Genomic DNA, 25,996 nt, shown 5'->3' with positions numbered 1-25,996 from the left:
TATTGAATGGTTTGCCTTAGAAACAAACAGAGATCATTCTGTCGTTTTTGAGATTGCATCCAAGTATTGCATTTCAGACTCTTTTGTTGCCCATCATGGCTACTCCATTTCTTCTAAGGGATTCCTGCCCACAATAGTAGATATAATGATCATTTGAATTAAATTCGCCCATCCAGTCCATTTTAGTTCGCTGATTCCTAGAATGTCGACGTTCACTCTTGCTATCTCCTTTTTATCCACTTCCAATTTGCCTTGATTCATGGACCTAACATTTCAGGTTCCTATGCAATATTGCTCTTTACAGCATCGGACCTTGCTTCTATCACCAGTCACATCCACAGCTGGGTATTGTTTTTGCTTTGGCTCCAAGATGGTAGGTGTTGCGTTAGGACATCAGAGGGCAGACACACTGAAACCATAGTCACAGAAAACTAGCCAATCTGATCACATGGACCACAGCCTTGTCTAACTCAATGAAACTAAACGATGCCATGTGGGGCCACCCAAGACAGATGGGTCATGGTGGAGAGGTCTGACAGAATGTGGTCCACTGGAGAAGGGAATGGCAAACCACTTAAGTATTCTTGCCTTGAGAACCCCATGAACAATATGAACAGGCAAAATGATAGGACACTGAAAGATGAACTCCCCAGGTCGGTAAGTGCCCAATATGCTACTGGATATCAGTGGAGAAATAACTCCAGAAATAATTCTTACTGTGCAGTTGACATTTTAATACATGAAGCAAAGGAATGCTAAAAACCCTTCAGTTTGCCAAGCTAGTTAAGGTTTATAGAACTGCACTCTCAGGAAGATGAAACTTATGGCATGGAGACAGAGACAGACACTCAGTTGTACAAAACAAGATAATTCAGTTAGAGAGGAGAGATAGGAAGGGAGGAGGAAATGTCAGCACAGTTAAGATATTTGTTACTGGTTCTATGACAGCAAGACAAATTCTAGACTCCTCTGAGGGGGCAGTTAGTTATTTCATGCCATGGCCACAACTGGCTTGGAAATTCAGTGGATTCAATATTAGAGGAAATGACAATAATCAATTTGCAGATTAACATCAATCTTTGGCATTGGCAATTCAGCTGAATAATATTCATCTCATCCTTTAGGCTTTTATGGCTCAAACACACACATATGTACATATACATACACATACATGTATGCATTAGCATACATCATGTACATACATATTCACAGAGACAGCCAATCATTCTCTTGGTTTTGTATGCTTAGAAGAAAGTTCTTCTGTCTTATTTTTTTAATTAAAAAATATTTAACAATAGGTAATATTTAAGGATCTAAAATACACTATGGTGACTATAGCTAATAATACTGTAATGTATACTTGAAGTTTGCCAGGAGATTAAAGCTTAAGCTTTTTTACAAAAATAGGTAACTTTTAAAGATTGTGTATGCGTGCTCTTTTCACTCTTAAATATGAATCACCTTCAGAAAAACCTCTAAAGTGAAAGACAAAGAACAAAGCATTCAGAGAAAAGAACTTGAAAGAAACAGAGGAGACAAAAGGAAACTGCATACACACACACACACACACACACACATATTTAATCATCAGAGAAAGGAGAAGAGACTGTATCATTGAAACAAAAAGATAATGCTAACAAATGTGAAAAAAAATTTAACAGAAGAGTTTTTAGAGATGTGTCTTTTAAATGTGATAGAACAAATTTACATGTAATAGAGTGGTAGAGGATAAATTTGAAGAGTTCTTTTTCAGTGTATACCTAAAAAACAATGAGACAGAGAAAAGGAGAAATGTAGAAGTTTATGCCTGGGTGAATATGAACCAGATCAAGATGGTTATATATAATAGGTGCCAAGCAAGAGTGAACCAAGACAATATGGAAAAAAAAAAATTATCAAAGAAATAATATCTAGCTTGATGAATGTGCTTATAAAAGCACATCATTTTTAAAATCACAAAACACCAAGAAGAGAGCAAGTCTTAAAGTTTCTGGGGCGGGAGGGGGGTTGAACAGATACAAGGATTAGTGTTCGGAGACATTTGGTGTTGGTTCACAGTCTCACAAGGAAAAAAAAAAATCACTCCAGGACCAAAGGAAAGCAGTCACTCAGGCCCTTGCAGCAAAATAGCAGTTTTACTTGAAGTTAGAAGTTACAGAGACAACTTCTGACATAAACATCTTAAAGGGGTAGGAAGAGACCCCTCCACCCTTTAAGACGTCTCATTATATACCTTTTGACTTGTTAATAGCTTTTGAATAGGATTGGTTAACTGTTAACCTAGTTAGTTTGTTTTCTTAGGCAGGTTGGTCTCTTGACAACATCAAGAAAATCAGCCCCTCTGACTCTCATGTTATCAATTAGTCAGTTCCCCTAGATCCCCTTTCTGACTTGTGTGAATGGACATAAATCCCAAATGGCCACAAATTCCAGGACCAGGGTGACTATGTGACTGGGCCCATGGACTCAGTATCAACCCGCCTAAAGAATGCTATCTATCATAATTCTTTTTATCATCCTGTAACACTGTTTGAAATCTCATCCATAGTAACATTCATTTGATGACAAGAAAGATTAAATTAACTTCACTTAATATGATATTCTCTAGTTGCATCCATGTTGCTACAGATGACATTATTTCATTCTTGTTTATGGAAAAGAATATTAAAAAGAATTTCTATTTGTATATAACTGAGTCACTTTGCTATACAGCAGAGTTTGGTGCAACAATGTAAATCAACTATCAGACCAGATCAGTCGCTCAGTCGTGTCTGACTCTTTGCGACCCCTTGAATCGCAGCACGCCAGGCCTCCCTGTCCATCACCAACTCCCGGAGTTCACTCAGACTCACGTTCATCGAGTCGGTGATGCCATCCAGCCATCTCATCCTCTGTCGTCCCCTTCTCCTCCTGCCCCCAGTCCCTCCCAGCATCAGGGTCTTTTCCAATGAGTCAACTCTTCACATGAGGCGGCCAAAGTACTGGAGTTTCAGCTTTAGCATCATTCCTTCCAAAGAAATCCCAGGGCTGATCTCCTTCAGAATGGACTGGTTGATCTCCTTGCAGTCCAAGGGACTCTCAAAAGTCTTCTCCAACACCACAGTTCAAAAGCATCAATTCTTCGGCGCTCAGCCTTCTTCACAGTCCAACTCTCACATCCATACATGACCACAGGAAAAACCATAGCCTTGACTAGATGGACCTTTTTGGCAAAGTAATGTCTCTGCTTTTGAATATGCTATCTAGGTTGGACATAACCTTCCTTCCAAGGAGTAAGCGTCTTTTAATTTCATGGCTGCAGTCACCATCTGTAGAGATTTTGGAGCCCAGAAAAATAAAGTCTGACACTGTTTCCACTGTTTCCCCATCTACTTCACATGAAGTGGTGGGACCAGATACCATGATCTTCATTTTCTGAATGTTGAGCTTTAAGCCAACTTTTTCACTCTTCTTTCTCACTTTCATCAAGAGGCTTTTTAGTTCTTCTTCACTTTCTGCCATAAGGGTGGTGTCATCTGCATATCTGAGGTGACTGATATTTCTCCCGGCAATCTTGTTTCCAGCTTGTGTTTCTTCCAGTCCAGCGTTTCTCATGATGTACTCTGCATAGAAGTTAAATAAACAGGGTGACAATATACAGCCTTGACGAACTCATTTTCCTATTTGGAACCAGTCTGTTGTTACATGTCCAGTTCTAACTGTTGCTTCCTGACCTGCATACAAATTTCTCAAGAGGCAGATCAGGTGGTCTGGTATTCCCATCTCTTGAAGAATTTTCCACAGTTTATTGTGATCCACACAGTCAAAGGCTTTGGCATAGTCAATAAAGCAGAAATAGATGTTTTTCTGGAACTCTCTTGCTTTTTCCATGATCCAGTGGATGTTGGCAATTTGATCTCTGGTTCCTCTGCCTTTTGTAAAACCAGCTTGAACATCAGGCCATTCTTAGTTGGTGGAGCGATTTGTCTGGTTAATTCCGATAACGAACAAGACTCTGGCATGCTAACTAGTTACTCGACCCCCAAGCGGTCGGCGTCCCCCAACTTCTTAGAGGGACAAGTGGCATTCAGCCACCCAAGATTGAGCAATAACAGGTCTGTGACACCCTTAGATGTCCGGGGCTGCAGCGCGCTACACTGACTGGCTCAGCGTGTGCCTGCCCTACACCAGCAGGCACGGGTAACCCGTTGAACCCCATTCGTGATGGGGATCTGGGATTGCAATTATTCCCCACGAACGAGGAATTCCCAGTAAGTGTGGGTCATAAGCTTGCATTGATTAAGTCCTTGCCCTTTGTACACACCGCCCGTCACTACTACAGATTGGATGGTTTAGTGAGGCCCTCCGATCGGCCCCAGCGGAGCACTGAGAAGACGGTCGAACTTGATTATCTAGAGGAAGTAAAAATCAACTATACTTCAGTTTAAAAAATAACAAAATTTTTTTAAAGATTAAACTAAAACATAATGGGCTCTACTAGATGCTGATTATAGTACCTTCCCACTTGCTCATCCTAAGGATCTATTAATTTTACACAAAATTTCAAACACAACTTACATTAAGACATAATAATATTTCAGAAGTAGATTTAATTACTTACAACTAAGAGAATTTGGGAAGCTTCCATTAAGGAAAAAGACACTGGAATGGTCTTATCAGAAAGAATTAGATTTCAGTAAGAGGGAATACAAAAATGGAATCCTGGGTCAATAGAATAAAATAGTCAATTCCAAGGACTATCTACAATAAGTAGTCTATAAGCCATATATTTCCTGGAGTCTCTGATTGCCTCTGGCACAGAGAGCTAAACTTTATCTCTAGCCACTAAGTCCTCAGTTCAGTTTAGTTCAGCCGCTCAGTCGTGTCCAACTCTTTGCGACCCCATGAATTGCAGCACGCCAGGCCTCCCTGTCCAACACCAACTCCCGGAGTTCACTCAGACTCACGTTCATCGAGTTGGTGATGCCATCCAGCCATCTCATCCTCTGTCGTCCACTTCTCCTCCTGCCCCCAATCCCTCCCAGCATCAGAGTCTTTTCCAATGAGTCAACTCTTTGCATGAGGTGGCCAAAGTATTGGAGTTTCAGCTTTAGCATCATTCCTTCTAAAGAAATCCCAGGGCTGATCTTCTTCAGAATGGACTGGTTGGATCTCCTTGCAGTCCAAGGGACTCTCAAGAGTCTTCTCCAACACCACAGTTCAAAAGCATCAATTCTTTGGCGCTCAGCCTTCTTCACAGTCCAACTCTCACATCCATACATGACTACTGGAAAAACCAAAGCCTTGACTAGACGGACCTTTGTTGGCAAAGTAATGTCTCTGCTTTTGAATATGCTATCTAGGTTGGTCATAACTTTCCTTCCAAGGAGTAAGCGTCTTTTTAATTTCATGGCTGCAGTCACCATCTGCAGTGATTTTGGAGCCCAGAAAAATAAAGTCTGACACTGTTCACACTGTTTCCCCATCTAGTCCCTCCAAATATTTTCTCAAGTAACTTCACAACATACTATGTGGTAAAGACATTAAACATTAACTACATCTCATCGATAAGGGAACTGAAATTGAAAAAGGTTAATGCAACTGCTCAAGGACAACAAGCTATGGAAAATTCTTAAAAAGATGGGAATACCAGACCACCTTGCCTGCCTCCTGTGACACCTGTATGTGGGATGAGAAGCAACAGTTAGAAACAGACGTGGAAAAACAGACTGGTTCCAAATTGGGAAAGGAGTACAGCAAGGCTGTATATTGTCACTCTGCTTATTTAACTTATATGCAGAGTATATCATATGAAATGCCAGACTGGATGAAGCACAAGCTGGAATCAAGACTGCCAGGAGATATATCAATAACTTCAGATAAGCAGGTGACACCACGCTTATGACAGACAGCAAAGAGGAACTAAAAAGCCTCTTGATGAGAGTGAAAGAGAAGAGTGCAAAAGCTGGCTTAAAACTCAACATACCAAAAACAAAGATCATGGCATCCAGTCCCATCACTTCATGGCAAATATATGGGGAAACAATGGAAACAGTGACAGACTTTATTTTATTTTCTTGGGCTCCAAAATCACTAAAAATGGTGACTGCAACCATGAAATTAAAAGATGTAGGCTCCTTGGCAGAAAAGCTATGACAAACCTAGACAGCACATTAAAAAAACAGAAACATTACTTTGCCAACAAAGGTCTATATAGTCAAAGCTATGGTTTTTCCAGTAGTCATATATGGATGTGAGAGACAGACCATAAAGAAGTCTGAATGCCAAAAAATTGATATTTTTGAACTGTGGTGTTGAAGACTCTTGAGAGTCCCTTGGACTGCAAGGAGATCCAACCAGTTCATCCTAAAGGAAACCAGTCCTGAATATTCACTGGAAGGACTGATGCTGAAGCTGAAGCTCCAATACTTTGGCCACCTGACGCAAAGAGCTATCTCATTAGAAAAGACTCTGATGCTGGGAAAGATTGTAGGCAGGAGGAGAAGGGGACGACAGAGGAGGAAATGGTTGGATGGTATCGCTGACTCAATGGACATGAATTTGAGAAGCTCCAAGAGATGGTGAAGGACAGGGAAGCCTGGCATGATGCAGTCCACGGGATCGCAAAAAGTTGGACATGACTGAGTGACTGACCAACAACAACAACCCAGCTAGTTAGTGGTGGAGACAGAATTTAAAGTCAGTTGTTTTCTGTTAAATGCCCATTCTCTTTATATCACTCTGCCTTGTCTTTTGGAATATTTGCAAATAATTTGTATATTTGACACACCAATATACAGAAATCTTTTTTGGGGGGAGTACAGACAGATCAAATAAACAAACCCTACATCCACATCTCACATGCTAGTAAAGTAATGGTCAAAATTCTCCAAGCCAGACTTCAGCAATACATGAACCGTGAACTTCCAGATAGTCAAGCTGGTTTTAGAAAAGGCAGAAGAACCAGAGATCAAATTGCCAACATCCGATGGATCATGGAAAAAGCAAGAGAATTCCAGAAAAACATCTATTTCTGCTTTATTGACTATGCCAAAGCCTTTGACTATGTGGATCACAATAAACTGTGGAAAATTCTTCAAGAGATGGGAATACTAGACCACCTGACCTGCCTCTTGAGAAACCTATATTCAGGTCAGGAAGCAACAGCTAGAACTGGACATGGAATGATAGACTGGTTCCAAATAGGAAAAGGAGTATGTCAAGGCTATATATTGTCACCCTGCTTATTTAACTTATATGCAGAGTACATCATGAGAAACGCTGGGCTGGAAGAAGCACAAGCTAGAATCAAGATTGGCTGGAGAAAGATCAATAACCTCAGATATGCAGATGACACCACCCTTATGGTAGAAAGTGAAGAGGAACTAAAAAGCCTCTTGATGAAAGTGAAAGAGGAGAGTGAAAAAGTTGGCTTAAAGCTCAACATTCAGAAAATGAAGATCATGGCACCTGGTCCCATCACTTCATGGCAAATAGATGGGGAAACAGTGGAAACAGTGTCAGACTTTTTTTGGGGGGGCTCCAAAATCACTGCAGATGGTGACTGCAGCCATGAAATTAAAAGACGCTTACTCCTTGGAAGAAAAGTTATGACCAACCTAGATAGCATATTCAAAAGCAGAGACATTACCTTGCCAAAGGTCCGTCTAGTTAAGGCTATGGTTTTTCCAGTGCTCATGTATGGATGCGAGAGTTGGACTGTGAAGAAAGCTGAGTGCCAAAGAATTGATTCTTTTGAACTATGGTGTTGGAGAAGACTCTTGAGAGTCCCTTGGACTGCAAGGAGATCCAATCAGTCCATTCTAAAGGAGATCAGTCCTGGGTGTTCTTTGGAAGGAATGATGCTAAAGCTGAAACTCCAATACTTTGGCCACCTCATGCAAAGAGTTGACTCATTGGAAAAGACTCTGATGCTGGGAGGGATTGGGGGCAGGAGGAGAAGGGGACGACAGAGGATGAGATGGCTGGATGGCATCACCGACTCGATGGACATGAGTTTGGGTGAACTGCGGGAGTTGGTGATGGACAGGGAGGCCTGGCGTGCTGCAATTCATAGGGTCGCAAAGATTTGGACATGACTGAGTGACTGAACTGAACTGAACTGAACTGAACACCCACATTCACCCACATCCACCCTTTCTAGGCCTTTCTCACCACACCCCTCCCCACTTCAGTTTTCACACAGCTCAACACAGAGATAAACATTCTACCGGAGAGGAAGCAACAACCTCAGACTGTTCAAGATCCTTACCGGAAATTGTAACTAGTGTTTTCTGGGTTTTTTTTTTTTTTTTTCCCAGTTTGCTGTATAATGTAATGATTTAGTGAATCAAATGGGTTTCATTAAAGAATATTAATCTCTCTGATCTGTGTAAAAGCTGAAGGAGCAAAATCAAGTCTAAACTCAGGACTTCCCTGGTGGTCCAGTGGCTAAGAATTTACCTGGCAATGCAGGGGACAAGGGTTCAATCCCTCTACATGAAGCAGGGGAACTTAGCCCATTCCTTTGCCACAAGTACTGAGTCTGCATGCAGCAACAGGTGAAGCCCCTGCACCCTATAGAGACTGTGCTTTTCAATAGGAGAAGTTATCGCAACAAGAAAGCTTCAGACCTCAATGAAGAGAAGGAAGCCCCTCCTTGCAGCAAGTAGGAAAAATCCCACATGCAGCAATGAAGACTCAGTGCAGCCTAAATAAATTAAAAAAAAAATTTTTAAGTCTAAACTCACACATAAACCAGAGTAGGATCCTCTATGACCCACCTCCCAGAATATTGGAAATAAAAGCAAAAATAAACAAATGGGACCCAATTAAAATTAAAACCTTCTGCACAACAAAGGAATCTATAAGCAAGGTGAAAAGACAGCCTTCAGAATGGGAGAAAATAATAGCAAACGAAGCAATGGACAAAGAATTAATCTCAAAAATATACAAGCAATTCCTGAAGCTCAATCCAGAAAAATAAACAACCCAATCAAAAGGTGGGCCAAAGAACTAAACAGACATTTCTCCAAAAAAGACATACAAATAGCTAACAGACACATGAAAAGATGCTCAACATCACTCATTATCAGAGAAATGCAAATCAAAACACAATGACATACCATTTCACGCCAGTCAGAATGGCTGCTATCCAAAAGTTCACAAGTAATAAATGCTGGATGGGGTGTGGAGAAAAGGGTACCCTCTTACACTGTTTGTGGGAATGCAAACTAGTACAGCCACTCTGGAGAACAGTGTGGAGAGTCCTTAAAAAACTGGAAATAGAGCTGCCATATGACCCAGCAATCCCACTGCTGGGCATACACACCGAGGAAACCAGAATTGAAAGAGACACGTGTACCCCAATGTTCATTGCAGCCCTGTTTATAATAGCCAGGACATGGAAGCAACCTAAATGTCCATCAGCAGATGAATGGATAAGAAAGCTGTGGTACATATACACAATGGAATATTACTCAGCCATTAAAAAGAATACATTTGAATCAGTTCTAATGAGGTGGATGAAACTGGAACCTATTATACAGAGTGAAGTAATTCAGAAAGAAAAACACCAATACAGTATACTAACACATATATATGGAATTTAGAAAGATTGTAATGATAACCCTGTATGCGAGACAGCAAAAGAGACACAGATGTATAGAACAGTCTTTTGGACTCTGTAGGAGAGGGAGAGGGTGGGATGATTTGGGAGAATGGCATTGAAACAAATAAATTATCATATGTGAAACGAATTGCCAGTCCAGGTTTGATGCATGATACAGGGTGTTCGGGGCTGGTGCACTGGGATAACCCAGAGGGATGGGATGGGGTGGGAGGGGGATCTGGGATGGGGAACACATGTACACCCATGGTGGATTCAAGTCAATATATGACAAAACCAATACAATATTGTAAAGTAAATAAATAAATAAGTCTAAACTCACACAAAAAAATTCCACCATGGTTCATACCTCCTCATCCCATCCACATTCACACACTCCAAACAAGGCAGCAAAACTGTTCTGAATGAGCAAGCTCAGTAATTCTGCCACTGCATTCAGTTCAGTCGCTCAGTCATGTCCAACTCTTTGCAACCCCATGAACCACAGCATGCCAGGCCTCCCTGTCCATCACCAACTCCCGGAGTCCACCCAAACTCATGTCCATTGAGTTGGTGATGCCATCGAACCATCTCATCCCCTGTCATCCCCTTCTCCTCCTGCCTTCAATCTTTTCCAGCATCAGGGTCTTTTCAAATGAGTCAGCTCTTTGCATAAAGTGGCCAAAGTATTGGAGTTTCACCTTCAACACCTATTCAGTTTCACCTGAACACCCAGGACTGATCTTCAGAATGGACTGGTTGGATCTCCTTGCAGTCCTAGGGACTCTCAAGAGTCTTCTCTGACACTACAGTTCAAAAGCATCAATTCTTCTGTGCTCAGCTTTCTTTATAGTCCAACTCTCACATCCATACATGACTATTGGAAAAACCATAGCCTTGACTAGACAGACCTTTGTTGACAAAGTAATGTCTCTGCTTTTTAATATGGTATCTAGGTTGGTCATAACTTTCCTTCCAAGGAGTAAGCATTTTTAATTTCATGGCTGCAGTCACCATCTGCAGTGATTTTGGAGCCCAAAAGATAAAATCAACTACTGTTTCCACTATTTCCCCATCTATTTGCCATGAAGTGATTGGACCAGATGCCATGATCTTAGTTTTCTGATTGTTGAGCTTTAAGCCAACTTTTTCACTCCTCTTTTACTTTCATCAAGAGGCTCTTTAGTTCTTCGCTTTCTGCCATAAGGGTGGTGTCATCTGCATATCTGAGGTTATTGATATTTCTGCCAGCAATCTTGATTCCAGCTTGTGCTTCCTCCAGCCCAGCGTTTCTCATGATGTAGTGTGCATATAAGTTAAATAAGCAGGGTGACAATATACAGCCTTGACGTACTCCTTTTCCTATTTGGAACCAGTCTGTTGTTCCACTGCTACTGCATACAAGATGTCAAGACCTGATTTCACCTTATTCACTAAATCTGCAGTACTGGTGCCGCTTCCATATAGGGAATGTGACCTTGTGATTGCTGTATCCGCCAGAGGGAAGCCCCATGTATATCTTGGTACTTCTGCTGATGACTTCTAAATCAAACCTCACTTGATAGCAGGTGATAGGGCAAACCTATGCCACATGTATCCAACTGGATTTCAAGAGAACTTGAGAGTTTGACTTCTGAGTTGGAAGGTGTGAATTGCTACATGTGGATTGTTTAAAAGATGTTGGGGAGCCATGAATATGACATGTCTACTGTAAACCCATTCAAAAGACATAGGAGCCACATCATTCACAGATTTCTAGCTCAAGATCATAGGTGAATGAATGATGGGCCCATTACAGAGAACGGGAGCATTGGAGGAGGCGTACATCAGAATAGGTGAAGAGACGTAGTTTTAATGCTCGATGTGTTGAACTTGAGGTTCCTGTGAGATATAAATGGAGATGCTTAATTGACTATATGACCCTAGAGCTTAGATTAAAAGTCAGAACTCTAGATAATAACTTGAACAGAGTCAGAATACAGATGACAGTTGATCCTCTAGAAAAGGATGAGATAATCAGGGCATGCTGAGTGGGGAAAGAGTAGGCCTTGGAGCCACAGGGAGCTCAGACAGGAAATAGCTGAGCAGAAGAGGAAGGGTCAGCAAACAGAACTGACAAAGAAAGTCAGGGCAGAATGGAAAAGAAGCAACAGTTAATGGGGTTCTGGAAGGCAAGGCAGAGCACATTTCAAGAAGGGTAGGGTTCAGACCCAGCAGACCCTTCTAGAATCAGTTATTAGGTAATTATTCATTTCCTCCAAATTTTATCTCTCATTGCATAACTTTAGTCTGGTTTGATCTGTTATGTTGGGTCACAATAAACTGAAACAGAGTAGGTGAAATACAACACGGCTGAGGCAACAACTATGAGAGCTGATCCTAATGCTCTTCCAGCTTCTGAATCATATTCTTTCCCCTACATTCTCAGTGCCTCCTCCTCTTCCTGTCTCTTGAAGACAGGCCCTTTGTGGTGTGTGGACAGCTTTCTATTCTCTTCCTGGCCATCTTATCCAGAATGCTCTGTGGTCAGGCATTCCCCCATATCTCTCTGCCCCAATAGACTAAGCTCAGCCTACCCTTATCATACCTCCCCTCCATTTCCTCCTTATCCTTCATTTAGTTCATTCCTATTCACCTCCAGGTCTTTCTTTATATTTTACTTCCTCAAAAATTATTTTCAAGTCCTCACAGCCTAAATCTGGGTTATGTAATCCTACTGCCAATCCCCATGAAACTTAGGATTTCCTATATATTAACATTGTGCAAAGAAGTGCCTGGGCTCTGGTTCTGCACAAAATTAAAATCCCTACTCCAATACCTGTGTGAGCTTGGAAATATCTCTTACCCTACTGAGGACCAGTATGGCCATGGTCCATGTTGATGCTGTGAAAATTGAGTTCACACATTTAAAGCATGAAGTGAAGTGAAAGACACGAAAGACAAAAAACACTTGGCAAACACTGTACATTATTATTAATGTCAGTATTGTTTTATGAGGCCTAATATCTGCCTTCTTCACTGAGATATAAACTCTATAGGGGTAGAAATTGAATCTATCCTGTCTAAAAAATGAAAGAAAAAAAATCATCACTGGGACTGGAATCTAGTAAGACTTGGATGCACATTTGTTAATTATATGATTCCCATACACCACATGTAAAAAATAACCCTCTTTCCATTAGACTTTTAAAATATCTTACCTAGTTTAGCAATAATATTTTAAAAGTTATCAGAAATCTGTTTTTGTAAAAATGTTCTTTCAATGACTCTTCTTGAAGATGTGGTAGTTTTGCAAAGTATCACCTTTGCTACCTATGAATGATAAAGTTCTTAAAAAGGCAAGGTTAAAGATCTGATTTTGGCAAAGAAGCTTATCCATGTTGTTGTGACATATAGCATTTAAAAATAACAACTAAAAGTAAAAAATAATACCAAGACATATCCAAATTTCAGAAACTTTATAAAAGTTCTAGATTGCCTATATTAATAACATTTCACAATAAACTGTGGAAAATTCTTCAAGAGATGTGAATACCAGACCACCTGACCTGCCTCTTGAGAAACCTATATGCAGGTCAGGATGCAGCAGTTAGAACTGGACATGGAACAACAGACTGATTCCAAATAGGAAACGGAGTACGTCAAGGCTATATATTGCCACCCTACTTATTCAACTTCTATGCAGAGTACATCATGAGAAATGCAGGGCTGGAAGAAGCACAAGCTGGAACCAAGATTGCCGGGAGAAATATCAGTAAATTCAGATATGCAGATGACACCACCCTTATGGCAGAAAGTGAAGAGGAATTAAAAAACCTCTTGATTAAAGTAAAAGAGGAGAGTGAAAAAGTTGGCTTAAAGCTCAACATTCAGAAAACGAAGATCATGGCATCTGGTCCCATCACTTCATGGCAAATAGATGGGGAAACAGTAGAAACAGTGTCAGACTTTATTTTGGGGGGGCTCCAAAATCACTGCAGATGGTGACTGCAGCCATGAAATTAAAAGACGCTTACTCCTTGGAAGGAAAGTTATGACCAACCTAGATAGCATATTCAAAAGCAGAGACATTACTTTGCCAACAAAGGTCCGTCTAGTCAAGGCTTTGGTTTTTCCAGTGGTCATGTCTGGATGTGAGAGTTGGACTGTGAAGAAACCTGAGTGCCGAAAAATTGATGCTTTTGAACTGTGGTGTCGAAGAAGACTCTTGAGAGTCCCTTGGACTGCAAGGAGATCCAACCAGTCCATTCTAAAGGAGATCAGTCCTGGGTGTTCATTGGAAGGACTGATGCTAAAGCTGAAACTCCAATACTTTGGCTACCTCATGTGAAGGGTTGACTCACTGGAAAATACTGTGATGCTGGGAGGAATTGAGGGAGGAAGGAGAAGGGGATGACAGAGGATGAGATGGCTGGATGGCATCACTGACTCAATGGACATGAGTTTGGGTGAACTCCGGGAGTTGGTGATGGACAGGGAGGCCTGGCGTGCTGTGATTCATAGGGACGCAAAGAGTTGGACACGATTGAGCAACTGAACTGAACTGATTCATACAATATAATCTGAGGAGGCTTATCACTCATTTGACAATGTTTTCTGTGTAATTTAGAATACCCACAAATTCTAGTCAGTTTAATAGTAATATATATATTTTTCTCCCTGAGGTGCCTCAGAGGCCCGCTGAAGCATGCCAAAGCTGTGTGTGCTGTGCTTAGTCACTCAGTCATGTCTGACTCTTTGCAACCCTCAGCACTGTAGCTCACCAGGCTCCTCCATCCATGGGATTCTCCATGCAAGAATACTGGAGGGTGTTGCCATGCCCTCCTCCAGGGGATCTTCCCAACCCAGAGATCAAAGCCAGGTCTCCTGCACTGCAGCTGAGGTCAAAAGAACTTTAATTAGAATTTGATAGGAAGTTCCCTCATAGCTCAGCTGGTAAAGAATCCTCCTACAATGCAGGAGACCCTGGTTCGATTCCTCAGTTGGGAAGATCCACTGGAGAAGGGATAGACTACCCACTCCTGTATTCTTGGGCTTCCCTTGTGCCTCGGCTGGTAAAAAATCCGCCTGCAATGTGGGAGACCTGGGTTCGACCCATGGGTTGGGAAGATCCCCTGGAGAAGGGAAAGGCTTACCCACTCCAGTATACTGGCCTGGAAAATTTCATGGACTGTAGAGTTCATGGGGTCACAAAGAGTCAGACATGACTGAGCAACTTTTCATCAAAACTTTTCATAAAGTTAAAAAAGAAAAAACATTTGGTCAGATAGAATCATAGGTCACTGTGAATATTTAAAAACAAATATAGATCAGTTAAACCCTCATTGGTGATTCAGTGGATGAAGAATCTGCCAGCAATCCAGGAGATACAGGAGTCACAGGTTCAATCCCTGGGTCAGGAAGATCCCCTGGAGAAGGGCGTGGCAACCCACTCCAGTATTCTTGCCTGGGAAATCCCACGGATGGAGGAGCCTGGTGGGCTACAGTCCATGGGGTCACAAAGAGTCGGACTGAAGTGACTGAGCAGACAGAAATCAGTTAAAGGCAAGAAAGTTCACACAATCTATTATCAAAAGCAGCATTCTTGTACACTTGTTCTCTTAGCAAAGAGAAACCAGATCTAGTTCTTCACCAGTCTAATTTTAATAACAGAATCCATTTGACCAATTAAGTTTAATCTAGTCTCAGCCTGACCATGCACACAACTCCTTTTTACTCAAAACATATATCCCAATTTCCTACTGTGTAGTGAAATATTTTTATTATTTTCAGTAACTTTAATTACATATTTAAATGAAAATCCCTAACTATTAAAAACCTTAACTTTAGTGAAAAGTGAAAATGAAAGTGAAGTCGCTCAGTTTTGTCCAACTCTTGGAAACCCCATGGATTGTAGCCTACCAGGCTCCTCCATCCACAGGATTTTCCAGGCAAGAGTACTGGAATGAGCTGCCATTTCCGTCTCCAGGGAACTTTAGTGAAAACCAAGAGGCAAATAACTGTTATCAAAATCAAGAGACTCTTTTAGATAATTTTCAGAACATAATTATTACTATAGAGTTTACCTAAAAGCTCTTATCACATTTGCATTTAGTTCACTCACAAAAATTTCATCATACCAAGTTATGTTTCTTGCTAACAAATTTGCCATAGATACTCTTCAAGTCCAAGCAACTCAGATTGATTAAATGAGCTCCAGAGAACCCAGGTAGATCATTTACATCTCAAATTTCTCTTGTATCTGCTTATACAAAACCTAATCATCTTGGGCTATTTTCAGGGAACTTTCTTTTTTTCCATTCCCAAATATCCATCTCAGTTCAAACAAACAAATAACAGTAATAGACAAAAAATAGTACATATCATCCTCTCACATTAGTTTGCCCCCCTTGAAGCAAATCAGGAAGGGATTTGGACATAGGTACCAAGACACTATTCACATATACATACATATACCCCCAAGATAAAAGCAATTGCAAAAGGCACACCTCGATAAAATAGCAGAGCCATCAGGGGACTTTACTCTCCAGATCTCAGGGAGTGTTGACGTATTTTCTTTCATTTAGTGAACACAGCTAAAGATCTCTCAGTTTTTCAAAAGTACTCCAGGGGACTGTAAGATGGAACAGAGCTCTGATCATCCACACTTAATTATTCATGACCAGTATTATTAAATATCAAGCAAATAGCAATTAAAAATACAAATTCCAACATAAATGCACACAAAACAGAAGCAAATGAATCAGTTCTCAAAATGAGTAGAGTCCTGCAACAGTTTCCCTCTCCAACAGGGTACCCCAATCAACAAACTGGCTAGTCTCATAGAGGGAGAGCCCAAATTGAGAGGGGAAATTGTTCCTGGTTGTACTCAGGAGAGTGACATACCCTCAAGCAAATGGAGGTCTCCACCCCAACACAGGAAAACACAAACAACAACTAAGCGATGCTGACACAGACAGAAAATCAGAGAAGGTGTAGTCTAGAATGCCCATTTCCACTCCCAGAGGGAGGCCTCCAAATAAATCGGCCCAGCTCTCAAAAGAGTGGAAGGAGTGACTCACTCACTGCAAAGGAAGCCTCCCAAATGGAGTGCAGAGAATCCCCAGCCTGTGCAAGCCAGAGCTGGTGCCAAAATCTTGGCTCCCTGCCCAATGTCAAATAGAAATGCAGAGACAGATTTGGAGGAGATTGAAAAAGTGGCTTTTATTCTGTCTCCTGAGCAAGGGGAGAGAACAAAACAGGCTAGTGACTCAAAAACTATGCCCACTTCCTAGGGGCATTGAGAGATGTTATGTATCCTGGGTCTTGTGGTCTAAGGCAGATCATATAGCTCAAAGTAATGAAGTTCTTGTATTCTTCCTTTTCCTGCCTTATTTCAAAACAGTCACAACTGGCATCTGGCAGCCCAGTAACTGGGTCTGTTTGTCTCTGGGTTAAGAGCCTGAGACCGAGACCTTATTTCTGAAATGCAAACAGTTATAGGGGGTGAATTGCTACAAGAGAGAGAAAGGAGAGCAAACACCAGGTGCAAGATACAGTTGACATAGTATTAGGAGGAGGTGATAGTTTAGCTTCATGAAGGACAAATCTAGTTGCAGACACCACAGATTAGCAACGGTTAAAATGAAACTAGAAGGGATTAACCCTTTCAGGCTTGATTATGTTTCTTCTCTAGCCTGTTCACTGTTCCCCTTACTTTTCTAGTTCTCAAGAGAGAAAAAGCTTCATTTAGATTTTTGCTGCAACAGAGCAACTCACCCAACAATACCAAATGTGGACCACGGCTCCAGATGTTTCTCAGCTCCAAACAACCTCATGCCATGGGCAGCCAGCACCTGTCAGGGATAGTCCTTCTAAAATCCTCAGAACCAGATGTACTCTGGCTGCTGCTGGGGGCTCAGAGAAGGGAGTCCACCAGCCTGGGATCAACCTTCTATAGGCACAGGCTCCTCGGCTGGCTCCATGTGCAAAGCAAAGTGAGGCCAGACAAACTGATACATCAGTTTGGAGCAGAGAAAAGCTTATTGCAGGGCCATGTAAAGAGACAAGGTGGCTCTTATTCTAAAAGGTCCTGAACTCCCCAAGGGTTTCCACAAAGCACTTTTAAAAGCTGGGGGGTGGGGTGGGGTTTGGAGAGTATGTGATCAGCTTGTGCACAGTTCTCTAACTGGCTGATGGGGTAGCAGGTTGTGTCACGTGGGTAACATTATCAGGTCTTAGGCTCCAGAAGGCCTAGGGCTATGTGCTTATGGCCATCGAGCAGTTAACATCTTCCATTTGTGAGAGGAGAGGGGATTTCACATCTGCAAAACAGCTCAGGAAATGTGCCTCAAATACCATTATCTGGGTACTAAATAGAGGAGCTAAAGCAGAGGATATTGGGGCAAGGCTTGTTCTAGGGAGGCCCCATAGTGTCCTGCTCAGTTACAAGAACATCCTTGCACAAGCCTCCTGCAGGCAAATCTCAGAATCTTTCTCAGGGAACCCCCAACCTAAGACAATACTCAACTCAGCGTCAGTGATATTCACAGATACTGTTGAAACAGAAGGGAAGGGGTTAGTGCACAACCTTTAAAAGAATGACATAGCCATTGTTGTTGTTGTTGCTGTTGTTGTTGCTTAGTTGCTAAGTGTCTCCAACTCTGGAGTCTGTCAGGATGTTCTGTCCATGTGATTTTCCTGGCAAGAATGCTGGAGTGGGTTGCCATTTCCTTCTCCAAAGGATCTTCCCAACCCAGGAACTGAACCCGTGTCTCTTGCACCTCCTGCATTGGCAGGTGGATTCTTTACTGCTGAGCCACCGGTACACAGGACATGACAAAGACTGGTTAGAACCAACTAGGTCCAAGATGGCAGTAGATTCCCACCATGACAGTTCTGAGGCCAACTATGAAAGGTCAAAAAGTGAGCTATAGCCCAATTCCTGAAAATCCCCAACCCTTCTCCCAAAATAATTGGAATAATCCTCCCACCTATTAGTCTATGAGATTACTCAGCCTGTAAAAACTAACCACCCCATATTTCAGGACTCTTGTACTCTGTCTCCTTCTGAGATAGCCTACACTCGGTCTGTGAAGTGTGTTTCTCTCTATATAAATCCACTTCTTACCTATCACTTCATCTCTGCATTCTTTCATGACAAAGCAAGAACCTCAAATTCACCAGAAACATTGTCACTTTAAATAAGATGCAAGAGTGCAGTGTAAAGATATATATCAGCGAAGCATATGGATATATAGTTCAGAAAAACACCAGGAGGTAAAAGTCATATGTGAATTGGGAATCAATCAATCTGTCGTCATATGCTGCTAGAGTGTGTGACCATTTCACATTTCATAACTGTGTAATTGTCATCACACCATAAACATTCCCTGCCCTTCAGTTTTTTATTTTAATCTCTAATAAGACTTAATTAGATGTTTTCTTTCACCCCTTTAGACCAAAGCCAAAATTTTACCTAAAATCTTCATAGTGAAAATAGTTAGTCTTTCTTACAAGGTTGTGTTTGAAAGTTTTGTTTTTGTTTTGACCTTGAGCTACTCATCTAGTGTTCTGATATGTTGATTAGACAGAGGTCTTTTTCGATCAGTATCAACATCAGACATGTGCTAGGCATGGTTCAACTTTAGAAAACCATTGGGACAACAGCTTTTGATCCCACTTTGGGGTAAAATTCTCTTTTAAGTTGATGACAAAATTTTTCACTAGGAGAAACTCACTCTAATTAACTACATTAGCATAAAGTGTCTCAGTCTCAGTCTCAAAGACTCAAGCCCAAACTCCTCCTGGGATCCCTGTTATTCAGGAACTTCTTATTGACCTTCTTTCTGTTTTAGTCTCTTCTTTAATTGAAAACATGAGAGTAAAGATACAGACTGTCATCAGAAAAGATAAATCACTGTTAAGTGAGAAACCTCAACACCAATGCTAAACTTATAGAGCTTAGTTTGTGTTGTCCTAAAGAAATGTTAAACTTAGGAAGACAGTAAAAATAATAATAATAATAATTAACAAAATATTAAGTAACTTAAATAACACAGACAAAAGAATGATGGGATAGAGGTTAAAGTTTCTATATTCAGACATTCTTGGTCTCATGGGTGAGGAGGATAGAAAATTTTTTCTTCAGTCAGATTAATACTATATGTTGTTGTGACCCCTGAAAAAAGCAGGGCAGAATCAATCCACAGTGACATGCTTCTCATGGCATGCCTTCCTGTGTTCCATCTTTCCTTTTTCATATTACTACGAGCCTTTCACTGATCCCATCAGGGAAGAAGAGGAAGAATTGTGATCCTTAAAGATTCACAAGTTACAGTACCATCATATATGCCTGAGGGTGGGAAGCATGAATAAAATTATATACTTATAAAACAAAATCATTACTTGTATCCTGATTATCTCCATTTTTGGAGCAACCTGGATAGCATGAACCAAAGTAACCAGATCAAGGCTTTCCTCTCCAGAAACCCTTTTATTTGGAAAGTAACTTAGGAGGCTGAAGTATAAGTGTGTGTGTGTGTTTGTGTGTGTTAGTTGCTCAGTTGTGTCTGACTTCTTGTAGCCCGCCAGGCTTCTCTGTCCATGGGGATTCTCTAGGCAAGAGTACTGGGGTGGATTGCCACACCCTCCTCCAGGGGATCTTCCCAACACAGGGATCAAACCCAGGTCTCCTGCATTGCAGGCAGATTCTTTATAGTCTGAGCCACCAGAGAAACCCTGTGAAGTATAAGAGATATCCAATAAATGATGCGCAAATGTGTGTGTGTGTGTGTGTGTTCATCAAATGCCAGTAACTGCCAAAACAAAAGTGGCTTTGTCCCTCTCTGTTGAAAATACCCTCTTTAAGAGGTGACCATTAAACTGGTTGTGCTGGTGGTTTAGTCACTAAATCATGCCCAACTCTTGCAACACCATATGGACTGTAGCCTGCCAAGTTCCTCTGTCCATGGGATTCTCCAGGCAAGAACAGTGGAGTGGGCTGCCATTTCCTTCTCCAATTAAACTGATGTTACCTCTAAAAGTATTCTGTCTTACGTTTAGATCTTTAATCAATTTTGAGTTTATTTTTGTGTATGGTGTTAGAAAATGTTCTAGTTTCATTCTTTTACAAGTGGTTGACCAGTTTTCCCAGCACCACTTGTAAAAGAGATTGTCTTTAATCCATTGTATATTCTTGCCTCCTTTGTCAAAGATAAGGTGGCCATAGGTGGGTGGATTTATCTCTGGGCTTTCTATTTTGTTCCACTGATCTATATTTCTGTCTTTGTGCCAGTACCATACTGTCTTGATGACTGTGGCTTTGTAGTAGAGCCTGAAGTCAGGCAGGTTGATTCCTCCAGTTCCATTCTTCTTTCTCAAGATTGCTTTGGCTATTCGAGGTTTTTTGTATTTCCATACAAATTGTGAAATTATTTGTTCTAGCTCTGTGAAAAATACCGTTGGTAGCTTGATAGGGATTGCATTGAATCTATAGATTGCTTTGTGTAGTATACTCATTTTCACTATGTTGATTCTTCCGATGCATGAACATGGTATATTTCTCCATCTATTAATGTCCTCTTTGATTTCTTTCACTAGTGTTTACGTAAGACCAGAAACTATAAAACTCCTAGAGGAGAACATAGGCAAAACACTCTCCAACATAAATCACAGCAGGATCCTTTATGACCCACCTCCCAGAATATTGGAAATAAAAGCAAAAATAAACAAGTGGGACCTAATTAAACTTAAAAGCTTCTGCACAACAAAGGAAACTATAAGCAAGGTGAAAAGACAGCCTTCAGAATGGGAGAAAATAATAGCAAATGAAACAACTGACAAACAAATAATCTCAAAAATATACAAGCAACACCTGCAGTGCAATTACAGAAAAATAAATGACCCAATCAAAAAATGGGCCAAAGAACTAAATAGACATTTCTCCAAAGAAGACACACAGATGGCTAACAAACACATGAAAAGATGCTCAACATCACTCATTATCAGAGAAATGCAAATCAAAACCACAATGAGGTACCATTTCATGCCAGTCAGAATGGCTGCTATCCAAAAGTCTACAAGCAATAAATGCTGGAGAGGGTGTAGAGAAAAAGGAATCCTCTTACACTGTTGGTGGGAATGCAAACTAATACAGCCACTATGGAGAACAGTGTGGAGATTCCTTAAAAACTGGAAATAGAACTGCCTTATGACCCAGCAATCCCACTGCTGGGCATACACACTGAGGAAACCAGAATTGAAAGAGACATGTGTACCCCAATGTTCATTGCAGCCCTGTATATAATAGCCAGGACATGGAAGCAACCTAGATGTCCATCAGCAGATGAATGGATAAGAAAGCTGTGGTACATATACACATGGAGTATTACTCAGCCATTAAAAAGAATACATTTGAATCAGTTCTAATGAGGTGGATGAAACTGGAGCCTATTATACAGAGTGAAGTAAGTCAGAAAGAAAAACACCAATACAGTATACTAACACATGTATATGGAATTTAGAAAGATGGAAATGATAACCCTGTATGCAAGACAGCAAAAGAGACACAGATGTATAGAACAGTCTTTTGGACTCTGTGGGAGAGGGTGAGGGTGGGATGATTTCGGAGAATGGCATGGAAATATGTATAATATCATATATGAAACGAATCACCAGTCCAGGTTCGATGCAGGATACAGGATGCTTGGGGCTGGTGCACTGGGATGACCCAGAGGGATGGTACGGGGAGGGAGGAGGGAGGGGGGGTTCAGGATGGGAAACATGTGTATACCTGTGGCAGATTCATGTTGATGTATGGCAAAACCGATACAATATTGTAAAGTGATTAACCTCCAATTAAAATAAATAAATTTATATTAAAAAAATAAAAGTGTTCTGTCATGGAGTGGCTTCAAGGACACAAAGAAGAGAAAGTGAATGGCATCCCTGATGTTACACAAGATAACAGGAAGTAAAGAGGGTGATTTGTCTGCAGATGCTCACCCTAAAGATAGCCCTTTTCCTTTCATTCAAATTGAGGAAGGAAACAATTAAAAGGTGAAATTGTTAGGCCACAACAATTAGTTCAGTCTTTATTTTACAATGAATTAAAGATTCTTGACAAAAAAGAGCAAATAATTATAATCTAGCAATCCACTTTCTAGAATTCACCTTAAGAAATAAAAAATGTGAATCTTTAAAGATCTAAAGAAATGACTATTCATCCTAACACAGTTTTAACAGTAAAATACAAAAATATTTTCTGAACAAAGCTAAGAGACCAGTCATCAGACTGGTATTGAAGAATATAACATAGGAAATGGTTCACCATGCTGTGCTATCTGAAAAATACTACATAATATATACAAGTACCAAATTTCATGAACATATGTGCAGCTGGAGTTTGTGATGGCATGTAACAGTTTTAGCCCTAACTAGGCATGAGTCAAACCCCACAAAACATGCCCCACAATCATACAGATTAGAGATTGGCTCCCACTCTCTGCCTACCCCACATTATCAGATTGAAGCAGGCTTAAGCTCTAATCTGAGGGAGGGGCAGAACACAGTGAAGGGGGGATGAGGAGTGAGAACACAGCCCGTGCAAGTAGCTGAGAGGGGAAAGATGTATCTTCATGTTCCTGTGCTCTTCAGGCCCAACCACAACCCTAAGGATAGGAACAATCACAGTGTCTATGTCCAGACTGAGATACTAAGATGTAAAGAGGATAGGTTATTTTCCTGAGGTTACAAAGATATGAGTACGGTGTAAGAATTTGATCCTAGGTAATCATTCTCTAGAGCCTAAAATTTTAACCAAATATCAATTTGCTTCTGCATAAATAAATTACTGGAAAGACATTAACACACACACATACACTCACACACATAGCTTCATGACATTTACAAATAGAGGGAGTATTCTTGATGGCATATATAATTCCACAAGGTCTAACGTGTTATTTCAATTCACCTCCTTGGCTATCAGTTCCATTCAGTTCAGTCACTCAGTCATGTCTGACTGTTTGCAACCCCATGGACTGCTTCAGCATGTCAGGCCTCTCTGTCCATCACCAACTCCTAGAGCTTTCTCAAACTCATGTCCATTGAGTTGGTGACTCCATCCAACCATCTCCTCCTCTATTATCCCCTTCTCCTTCTGCCTTCAATCTTTTCCAGAATCAGGGTCTTTTCCAGTGAGTCAGTTCTTTGCATCAAGTGGACAAAGTATTGGAGCTTCAGTTTCAGCATCAGTCCTTCCAATGAATATTCAGGACTGATTTTCTTTAGGATTGACTAGTTTGATCTTCTTCCAGTCCAAGGGACGCTCAAGAGTCTTCTCCAACGCCACAGTTCAAAAGCATCAATTCTTCGGCACTCGAACATCTTTATGGTCCAACTCTCACATCCATACATGACTACTGGAAAAACCATAGCTTTGTCCATATGGACCTTTATCAGCAAAGTAATATCTCTGCTCTTTAATATGCTGTCTAGGTTGTTCATAGCTTTTCTTCCAAGGAGTAAGTGTCTTTTAATTTCATGGCTGCAGTCACCATCTGCCGTGATTTTGGAGCCCAAGAAAATAAAGTCTATCACTGTTTGCATTGTTTCCCCATCTATTTGCCATGAAGTGATGGGACTAGATGCCATGATCTTCACTTTTTGAATGTTGAGTTTTAAGCCAGCTTTTTCACTCTCCTCTTTCACTTTCATCAAGAGGCTTTTTAGTTCCTCTTTGCTTTCTATATATAATATTAAAGGATATTCAAATTTCCCCAGGGTCTGTGGAGGTGTGTAGCCAGACACATTAGATTCTAGGGAGGGTGAATGAATTTAATATTTGCTAATTAAAAGACACTTGCTCCTTGGAAAGAAAATGACGACAAACCTAGACAATGTATTAAAAAGCAAAGATATCACTTTGCTGACAAAGGTCCATATTGTCAAAGCTATAGTTTTTCCAGTAGTCATGTACAGATGTAAGAGTTGGACCATGAAGAAGGCTGAGCACTGAAGAATTAATACTTTTAAATTGCGGTACTGGAAAAGACTCTTGAGAGTTCCTTGGATAGCAAGGAGATCAAACCAGTCAATCCTAAAGGAAATCAACCCTGAATATTTATTGGAAGGACTGTTGCTGAAGCTGAAGTCCCAGTATTCTGACCACTTGATGTGATGAGTCGACTTGTTGGAAAAGACCCTGATGCTGGAAAAGATTGGAGACAAAAGAAGAAGCGGGTGACAGAAGATGAGTTGTTTAGATAGCAATACCAATTCAATGGACGTGAATTTCAGGAAATTCCTTTAGATAATGGAGGACTGAGAAGCCTGGTGGGCTATAGTACATGGGGTCGCAGAGTCAGACATGACTTAGCAACTGAACAACCATGATAACAACAACAGATTACCTGGAAAGAATAAGTTGATAATATTTATTGGTGGATTTGTAGCTGCTTTAAAAGGTGCATCTCTAGAATTTTGATTTGTGAACAGAATTCAGTTGGAAGAACAATCTGGAGTGACATGCCTCAGGATTCTATTCTGCAGAGCTTTTTTATCATTCACTTGAAAGCAGAGAAAATACTAGATTTGTTGAAAGCACAAAGAATCAAGGGAAAAGTTACATCTATTGGTTAACATAATAGATATCTTACACAGCCTAAAAGAAATTAAAAGTTGCTCAGTCGTGTCTGACTGTTTGCGACCCCATGGAATATAATCCATAGAATTCTCCAGGCCAGAATACTAGAGTGGGTAGCCTTTCCCTTCTCCAGGGGATCTTCCCAACCCAGGGATCAAACCCAGGTCTTCTGCATTGCAGGAGGATTCTTTACCAGCTGAGGCACAAGGGAAGCCCAAGAATACTGGAGTAGGTAGCCTATCCCTTCTCCAGTGGATCTTCCAAACCAAGGAATCGAACCGGGGTCTCCTGCATTGCAGGCAGATTCTTTACCAACTGAGCTATCAGACAACCAGAAAAATATGCAGAATAAATTTTTGAAGTCAGTTTTCATAAATTTAAGCCTTGGAATATATAGAGAAAACATCAAATGTATAAATGTATATTTGACAGGAAGGAACTACATTAATATTCATTCTCATAGTTTCATATGAAATGAAAAAACATTATACATAAATCAGCTTCAAGTGGATCGAAAACTTAAATGAGAAAGAAAATATTATTAAAGCTCTAAGAAGAACACATGTAACAATAAATTCATTATGAAGGAGTTGTAAAAGGTACAGAATGAAAATCATGAGAGAAAAAGTTGACAAAGTACATTGTATTAAAATTGAGACCTTCTGTTGACTAAAACATCAGAGAAAGTGGGGAAACAAGCTAAAAACTTGGAGAAGATGTACAAAGGCCCATATAACCAACAGAAGTTTAATCCAGAACAGTCAAAGTTCTGTAAACCCATAAGA

The 25,996-nt window shown here is 40.7% G+C and overlaps 1 protein-coding gene across 5 annotated transcripts in view; it reads right to left on the bottom strand.

The window, feature by feature from the left end:
- LOC129654576 (gamma-interferon-inducible protein 16-like) overlaps nt 1-25,996 on the bottom strand; it is a 202,387-nt gene that overhangs the window by 54,947 nt on the left and 121,444 nt on the right. For 3 of the 5 annotated variants that reach the window (XM_055583883.1, XM_055583885.1, XM_055583887.1), the window contains one exon: nt 16,075-16,199. The exons of the other annotated variants lie outside the window; for them this stretch is intronic. The gene's annotated coding sequence lies outside the window, so the exon portion shown is untranslated. The remainder of the gene's footprint in view (nt 1-16,074; nt 16,200-25,996) is intronic. 5 annotated transcript variants of the gene reach the window in all.

This window comes from Bubalus kerabau, chromosome 6 (genome assembly GCF_029407905.1).
Source record: "Bubalus kerabau isolate K-KA32 ecotype Philippines breed swamp buffalo chromosome 6, PCC_UOA_SB_1v2, whole genome shotgun sequence".
Lineage (NCBI taxonomy): Eukaryota > Metazoa > Chordata > Mammalia > Artiodactyla > Bovidae > Bubalus > Bubalus kerabau.
Note: the sequence above shows the minus strand (reverse complement) of the source record. Positions and strands in the feature narration are given on the sequence as shown.